The 9,124-nt window shown below is 42.6% G+C and overlaps 1 protein-coding gene across 9 annotated transcripts in view; it reads left to right on the plus strand.

Moving 5' to 3' along the window:
• Spats2l (spermatogenesis associated serine rich 2 like) overlaps positions 1-9,124 on the plus strand; it is a 167,390-nt gene that overhangs the window by 135,426 nt on the left and 22,840 nt on the right. The gene's annotated exons all lie outside the window — the stretch shown is intronic.

Here is a 9,124-nt window from a genome sequence, read left to right on the forward strand (position 1 = left end):
CTCTCTCTCTCTCTCTCTCTCTCTCTCTCTCTCTCTCTCTCTCTCTCCCTTCCCTCATTCGCTCATCTCATGGGTAGAAGACTGTGCCCTCAGTGGCACTTCTCAAGTTTATTTGTGAATAAGGGGCATCCGAGCCACTACCCAGAAATTCTGCTCCCATGAGTGTAGAATTGACCCATAATCTGCATTCCATGCATTACACTGAGAGAGCTAGCCTGAACACCACAGCTGGAGAAGCACTGCTGCAAATGCTGAAGGATAAGGGTGTTCCTTCCTGAAAAAGCCTTGTCCAGTAGATGCAAACAGAACCAAGCAACACAACAAAACCAGTGTGGCAGGTAGTACAGTGGAGCATCCAGTGCAGGGACCAGGTGTGAGCAGGTGAGCCCTGGATGCAGGGACCAGCTGTGAGCTGGTGAGCCCTGGGCTCAGGGGCCAGGCATGAGCAAGTGAACCCTGGAGGCTGTTTAGGAAAGGGTTCATCAAGGAGGGGACCCTTGAATCTTCAAGGAAGAATAGAAATTTGCCACATAAAGAAGGGAATTGAAGCATGCAAGATCACAGTGTCTGAGAAGACAAAATTCCCCGAGCTTCATCCCACCAGTTGATAGAGTGGGACACATGCCTCTCAAATCAGAAAATCTACTTATAAACTAGACACAGAAACTACCATTCGTCTGTAGTAAAGGGAGTAGGAAAGCCTCCTTTTTAGACTTTAGTGTTTATTTGCCTTCTCAATGTGGAGCTACTTAAAGCAGTGTGTTAACTGAGATAATGGTGCTTGCTTTTGCTTGACTAGAAAATCCCAGGATGCATTTTCTCTCCCTTCCTTCTTCACCTGAGAGCCAGAAGTCTAAAACTGGCCAGATAGCCAGGCTTGACTGCCTCAGGTTAGATGTGATGACACTCCTGGTCCTTCGGGTACCACACTTAGAACTCACACTCAGCATCGGTGACGGCATCTGCACAGATAACTTCCCCCATCCCAGTCTGTTTTTTCAAAAAAGCAAACAAATGTTTTTGGAAGAAAAAGTAGCAGAGTATAAAAGTGCTTGGCTCTATCTTGTGCACGAGACAAAGAATGTTGTCTTGCTTTGTTTTATTTTGAAATGTTTAATTTTGTCTTGCTGTCTTTAATGAGTGCGTAAGATGAAGTAAAGATGTCCAAAGAAAACTGGCGCCCATAGTTTCCTTTCCTCTTCTATAATGTAGCTTTAAAAGATGGGGGGAGAACTAAGTCCTATCTTTTTACAGTGAAGCTGAAATGCAGTTATTTTCTCATTGAAACAGACTAACCCAAGGTATAATTAGAGAAGACAAGAAAATATTTAATAACTAAATTTGTATATTCCTAGCTAAACAGTTGGTATTGTAGGTTTTAGACTTGGAGAATTTTGTTTCTCTTGTCCTTTGAAAAATTTCAAGAAGATACATGAATCCTGGTGGGGTTTCATGTTTGTTTTGAAGAACTCCAGAGTCTGATGAGTATTAGAAGTTAGTCTGCAGTCTGCAGGTCTCGTTCCCAAAATGCAACTTAAATGGTATAGTCAAATAGTTGTCAATTGTGGTTTCAAAGTATTGTATGATTTGAACATGTAATAGGCAAAATTAGGAGACATTAACACATTATATCCTCTCTGGTAAAAGCAACTAAAATTAAATGGGCCTCAGCCCAAGTGATAAATTGAGTCCAGTTGTTCATATCTGGGGTATTTGCTTTGCCTTGTAGCTGAGTGTGCTTCCTGCAGGAAGGCCAGCTGTCTTACCTCTTTGATGGTTGTGGTTAGTGGGAAACTTTCAAAGGCTCATTCTTCTACTGAAGACCTGTATTGGTTTGTGTGTTTAGTGAATGACACTGTCGAGTCTTTAGAAGATCCGCTTGTTGTCATTGTTGTATTCAAGGGAAAAAATCCTATATTTCCAGTTATGAGAAGAAATTAGGTAATTGTAAAAGGCAAAAAATGTATAGAGTGGAGGATGGCAGTCCAGGAATCCCAGCAATGCAGCGAAAATATAATAAATACAGCCACCTACTCTTAAGTCTGCTACAGTGGAAGTGGGTGGGAGAGGCATTTCTCTACTGGATAGACTACTCGGGACAGAAGAGTGATGGTGACACCATAACCAACAGAGTACAGAGGAGGGGACCGAATGGAAAGATCCTTAAAGTGATGAAAGGAACTTGGAGATTGGTAGCCTGTGAGATCAGAGTGGGTGGGGTGTCATTTGCAGCTAGAACTGCTGACCCTCCTAGCCTAGGAATACAGAACCACACATGTGCTGCAATGCACTTGTGGTCATCAAGCCAAGGAAGAGACTCAGGTGACAGCTGCAGTTGTTGAGAAGTAGCTGAGCTAGGCCCTTGACTAGTTATGCTTTGGTCTCAAGAAGGGCTGGAATATTTAAGTTGGGTCAGAGATGGGACTCATGGATCAAGTTCATGGGCCTCGCCTATAGAGGAACTTCTCCTGCTCGTCCCTAGTGAGTACGAACCCCTCATCCAGAGGACAAAGATCTCTGAGCTGTCGGGCAGCACAGAAGCCCCCCTCCCATCAGCACTTGGGCTTGTGAATAACAGAGAACTCCCCAGCTGCAGGCCCATCAAGGGGCCACAGGGCTCTGCTGAACAAACAAGGGAACCCCATAGCTCTTTGACTCCACAGTAATAAGGAACAGAGCCCAAAGTAGGGTGGGGGTATTCTTAAATTACTTTTCTTCTTTAATTAAAAAAGGTGGGAAGGAAGGAAAGAAAAGTCTTATGCCAGGAAGTCTTTCTTTAGGGCTTATCACTCATTTGCATGCTTGGGCTGCGTGGCACGGGCTGGCAGGGCTGAAGAATTCCCTAGCCCTTCTTATCATCCTTTCTCCCCAGCACCTCACCTTTCTGCACCAAGAGGCCAGGATACAGCCTGTGTCCCCTCCCTCCATCTCCTCTGGTGCTCCCAGTTTGTTTGCATGGTGAGTAAGGAGTTACGGAGCGCCCACTCAAGTATACTGACCATAGATGCTTCTGAACCACAGTTGTCTGGGATCAGATGGTTCCCAGCAGTTTCTCTCTTTAAAGGCTTCCTGACACAAAGTATCAGAGGTAGAACTGGCCTTGTTTTAACTCCTCGACACCCGGTTCTAGCCACTGCCCACACTGGTTGAGGTTCTGTTTCATAATTTGTCTTTCATTCCTCAATGTGCACCAGCGGGCTCTCAACAGTGATGGTCCTGTGGCTGCCTGCCTACCATAGCATCTTCACCTTGTAAGTATAGGAAGCCTGTAAGCTCATCTAAGCTTCCAGAAGAAACTGTTTTGGTTACTCCATGCCTTGGTCTCAGAGTTAAAGACAAGTCTTCCACAGAGCAGAAAATCACAAATATATTCCAACTGGAGAGCCCTCCCGATTCCTTTTATCGTCGTTATTAGTTCCCTATAGAAAGAATCAGGAGAGTGGAAACGTTATTATGAAATGACACTTTATCTTTGTGATTAACTATATAATAAACTATAAAGATTCCGCCATGGTAATCTCCTCCTTACACCTTATTGCTTTGGTAATAAAAGCTTTTTTATGGCCAAAGGATAAAATTTTATTAGCCAAGTAGTTTAGATAAAAGGAGAAGATGTGTTTTGGAAGGGTTGAAAGGGTACATCTGAAACATGTGAGTTTAGCATGAGTTTTATGTTCAACTCTGCTGATGGAAAACATGCTGGATGCATCTTAAGTCTAAGCCAATTAAACGGTTATGTTTCTGTCAAGTACTGAGGGTCAGTACTGGAAAACAGGGCCACTCAGTCCTTAGACTCTTGGATTAATGGGAAAGCACACGTTTCAACAGAACACAATCACGAACTTACTCTTTTGATTCTGAGTCAAAAGCCTCAGTGTTTAGTAGATATCATTACAATTTTATTCATCAGCTTAAGTCTTATATGATGAGAGCCAATCCATGTGCAAACATGTATATATTTTCACAAAGACATGATTCATACGTGAACACTCCAGTATGCTTATCATATGCCACAGAAAGGTGGGTATATATATTCCTTTTCAGTTCAGCCATTACTGAACAGCCTGTAACAGAATAAAAACATAAAGGTGAAGTTTTTAATACCTCAATTAGAGGTTTTGGAGACATTGACAAATAAAAAAAAGATCTGAAGGAAGCTTGCTAGATGTAGAGAAGAGTTTGGGGAGGAAGGGAGACATTGTCTTTGAGGCAAAGGGCACGTACCAAGGCACTGTGGTGAAGACTGAGTAGGGTTCATGCCCCCTGGGGTACTGGGAAGCTTCAGTGAGGTTCCCAGATGGCATTGGCCCACCAGCTGACAGGCCTGGCCCTGTCGATCAGCCTTCAGTACTAGTTAGGACTAGATCTCACCTTGAGGCAACAGCAAGCTGATGTCTACCTACAGAGGAGAACCTCAAAGGCAGTTGTCACCTCTGCTTCCCCAGTAGGACTTAGGTATGTGCACTGATGCCGAGCCGCTCAGAGGACTTCACTCATCCCTCTCCATCTCCATACCAGATTTCTGCCAGGATGCCCTGCACCCATGTCCAGCCTGCTGCTGTTTTCATCCAGCAGCACTTCTGTGTGTGTCTGTCCTTGTCCTTCTGAGAAGATTGAGTCATACAAATAGCCCTGATCCAATCACTCTCAAAGCTGCCTGGGACACCCTGGCTTTGAGGGCACTTTAAAGGCTTTAGACATGGTCATTCCTTCTTGACCTGCTCTTAGTCTGGGGCTCAGTATGATGTGACGCTGGCTCCTTACTGTCTGACAGCCTACCAAGGGACAGACTGGCCTGCACTAATTTGTCTGCCACATCCATTTCCCTTCCACAAGCCAAAATGCCTTGGAATCAAAACCCAGGCACCACAGGTCCAATGTGATAAGATTCTCAGGGAACGATCAAGTGGGCCCTCCTTATACTGAGTCCTGAGTCTGGTGTGTTTTGGTCTGTCAGGTCAAAACAAAAACCCTGGGTATAAGTTTTGAAGACAGTTGTACAGCAATGGCTGTGCTAAGTTTCTGAGACACCTGAGGACATTCCCTTGTTAAACTACCCACAGGAACAGAAGCATGGTCTGATGCCAACTTCACAGGCTTTTTCGAATCCCCAAGTATGTGCATCAAGCAGATTAAGAGTTTATTGTGTAAACCTTCATCCCTCCTGTTGCTAGCCCAGACGGTCTCAACTGTGTGACTATCAGGCTTTGTTTAATATGTGTTCCACCTGGCTTATGTATTATACCACAGATGGCCATCTTGTAAACCCTCTGAGCATGATATTATGTTAACAAATTCTACCAACAAAAACTTAGCATGATCGTGTAGCTGGTGAAGAACTCAGCAAAGGCCTCTTCCTCAGAGTTGTCCCTACCCAATACATGCAGCCTACAAGCCTCCCAAATCCAGGATCTGTTCTTAGTGTAAGAACTGGGGTGGTGAGGCTGGTAACTATGTAGAGCCTTCCGGGCTTCCTGTGTAGCCTGCCCTTTTTTCAATGACTGTCTGAGGCCAGCCTCCTCACATGGATGGATGGATTTTCCACATGTGTTCTGTGTATGTCTCTTGAGAAGTCTGCTAGATCTTCTTTCTTCTGATCATCACAATTTTCTTCTCACTGTCTTACCCTCTTGGCCAGTCTTGGAGAACTCTCACATCTCTGCCAAAAAAATAAATAAATAAATAAAAATGTAGACTTCATAATGATAAAAGAAATCCCCCACTTCCTCTCCCCAGCCCCTTTCTTTTCTTTGTTTCCATAGCTGAAACTCCCAGCTCCAAAACCCTTAACTGCAACTTAGAAAAATATTGGCCAGATGAATTAATGTTTGGGGGCTCTTGCCCCCCCCTCATATCTTTATATAACATCCCAAACCCTATGCAACTCTGTGTCGCTCTTTGTGAAGAGCCTTTTCATGTTCTGTGGAAATCTAAAGCCTGTATTAAGATGCACACGTTTTTAGAGTGGAAGTGGATTCTATGTTCTCCCACTTGCTATGCCTTCAGACTTCTGCCTTCCATCTGTTCATCACTGCATCAATCGAGGGGTGAAGCCCAGACACTTCTGTCCATGTGAGTGCACCCATCCACACCACACATAGGAAGGTACAGGCATCCCTTAGCTGTGTGCAAGACCACAGCAACACCTCCAGATGGCACAGGAAATGGCCTGGCTCTTGGGAGTTCTTTTCACTGTCCCACTCCTGAGGTTGCTCCTGGGTCTCAGCCTTCTTGCTGAATCTTCTCTCTTCTCTCATCCCTTTCTGTATGGGATAAAGTTTCAAAACATGTTCCCAAGCAGAGTAGTTTAATTATTTGTAGTTTGAGCTCTTGACTCCAACCTCACCTCATCTTTCCAATAGCTTATCCATTAGCCTTTGTCTCCTACACTAAAATGGAAGTGCCTTCTTTAAGAAAGTTGTAAAAGTAGAAAATAAAACAAGGACCACAAACAAAACCACACTTGTCTCTATCAGGGTGACACCTGTAGTCCTGACAAGAGAAGCTACATCTGCTTAGAATCAGGGTCTGTTGATGCTGTCTGACACCTCATACGGTTGCTCAGTGTGTGCTGATTTGTACAGAGACGGACCTTACGAAGAAATATGAGGACCTTGCAGTGACAAAGGCTTGCAGAGAAAGGAACTGAATCACTGGGACAGGGATGGGGTAAAGACTCTTTTTTCACTATTTAACCTTTCAGTGTTGTGCACTTCCCATATTTAAGACACACTGTCATCATGCCTATGTACCATAAATAAAGAACATGCAGACAACTGGTTCACAAAAGTACTCAAACCCAGTGACCTTTAACCATGTGCGTCATGGGGACTCCTGATGCTGTCTGTAGTGAAGGGATTAGGCTCAGAGCCCAGTCTTGGAAAATGTGCCTGTCACCAAACACAGTCCTTTCCACTGGGATTTCCTGGTTGCAAAGGGCTGAACTCTACAGCAGACATTCATCACTTGCCAAGTCTTAGATCTGTCATCTTGTTCAGAGTCCTAAATGGTTAGAAATACATTCACAAACTACTTCTTACCTTGACCAGTTTTGCAGACTAACCAAGAAGGAAATGTTCAACACTGTAAATTTTGAAAGTACAGGTGATTGGAAATCTAAACTGCAATGTATTGAAATGCATATTACATAAATTCATAATTAAAAGTGTATAAACAAGCATAAAAATTCATTGGCACCTTTGTAGGATGCTAAAGACCTAACTGGCTTGAAAGCAGACTTAAGAATATCAAACATTTTATTTACCTTACCTATCCAAACTATACTTAATGATAACCAAACAATTGATAATCTCAATCTCCCTTTGTCTCTATGTGTGTCTCTTTCTCTGTCTCTTTGTCTCTCTGTGTGTCTCTCTCTGTCTCTCTCTGTCTCTCTCTCTCTCTCTCTCTCTCTCTCTCTGTCTCTCTCTCTCTCTCTCTCTCTCACACACACACACACACACACACAGACAGACAGACAGACAGACAGACAGAGGGCAGGGGAGACAGACAGTGACAGACACCATGGGAATTAAACCCAGAGCTGTGATCATGCTAGCCAAGTGCCCTAACACTGAGCTAAGTCCGAGCCTATGAAGTTTTTCTTTTAATAAAAAACTCAGCAAATAAATGAGAGACTCATACAAATCAAATATTTCCTACAAATGTTGTTGATATAGAAAATGACATTGATGATTACTAATAACAAAATGAAGACTGTCTTGAATTCAATATGTCTTTATTGGGTGATGAAGCACAGATTTGAGATGTCTTCTGGAAGAACATTTTAAGTGTATCCTATGTCTGAAAAAGTCAACACTGAATCACAACAAACTTCTACATGCATTAATTTACTAGGAAGGATAAAGAGTAGGTTTAATAAAACCAGAGAGATGTAATTAGTAAAATTCAGGCTTTGAATAACTCTTGAGGCCAATTTGGTTCCTTCAGATAAATGGCAAAAGAAATGAGAAAGCAGGTGAGAGGGATATAGTAGATTAAAGATATTTAAGAGAATCATTCAGTTACAAGAGCAAGTCTATTTCAGATCTTGGAAAGATTTTAAGGGTCAGTTGTAGAAACCTGAATACATAGAAACCTGAGTAGATATCTGGAACATTATTAAACTATTAGTAATGTTTTAGGTGATGAAGTAATATGGTTAGGATTTCGGAAAGTCCCTAAACTTCAAATGTATAATGTATGTATTCAGACGAAGAGATGATGATAGATGAAAGATAGAAAATAGTAAGATCGGTGGATGAGAAATTAGATAGACAGACAGATAGATAGATGTTAATAGATTACAGATAGTAAGATAAATAAATAATAGTAAGGTAGATGATGGATAGACAGACAGACAGACAAATAGATGAAAGATACATAGATACATGGATGGATGGATGGATGGATGGATGGGTGGGTGGGTGGGTGGATGGATGGATGGATGGATGGACAGATAATAGTTTGTTACCAACTGAAAGTTAAAAGTACAGCTCATGTCTGATTTTATAGACACATCTGAAAAGGGATATAGAAGGTATCTGTGCTACATTGTTGCTTTTTGAGAGTAGAACTGGGAGACTAGGGGCTGGGATGAGAGAAATAAACTTGAATAATTGTTTTAATTAATGAACTATATTGGAAGAAATTCACCATAACCTTGCCATGCTGAGGGGATGGGAACGTACAGTTGTATTGCAGAACTGGCATGGACAGCACCCTGGAGCAGGCTTGCCCATAGTCCTAGGACCAACTGCATCGGAACTGGGCCCACCTCTCACCCCACAGCTAGAATCTCAGAAACAAGAACACAGACATCTGGGGATGGCCCATGATGACTTAAGAGCCAGCTTAGCAAATGCTTATCATCATTTGAGATGTTTGGAATGTGTAAAGAAAAAACACACTGTGATTTAAGTGATTTAAATGCAATGCCATACAGTTCATGAAGTCGGAAAGGCCTTTTCCTTTCAGATGTGTTGACAGTGAGTTAATCAGCAGATGTCACAGTGTTATCCTTGAGAACATCCCTTTCATGTTGCTTCAGTTTTAGAGAAAGGGTGCTCTCCTGGCATTGTTGCACAAAAATATTTGGGGTTAATGAAAATCAGTGTGTGTGTGT

This window comes from Grammomys surdaster, unplaced genomic scaffold (genome assembly GCF_004785775.1).
Source record: "Grammomys surdaster isolate TR1022 unplaced genomic scaffold, NIH_TR_1.0 165, whole genome shotgun sequence".
NCBI lineage: Eukaryota > Metazoa > Chordata > Mammalia > Rodentia > Muridae > Grammomys > Grammomys surdaster.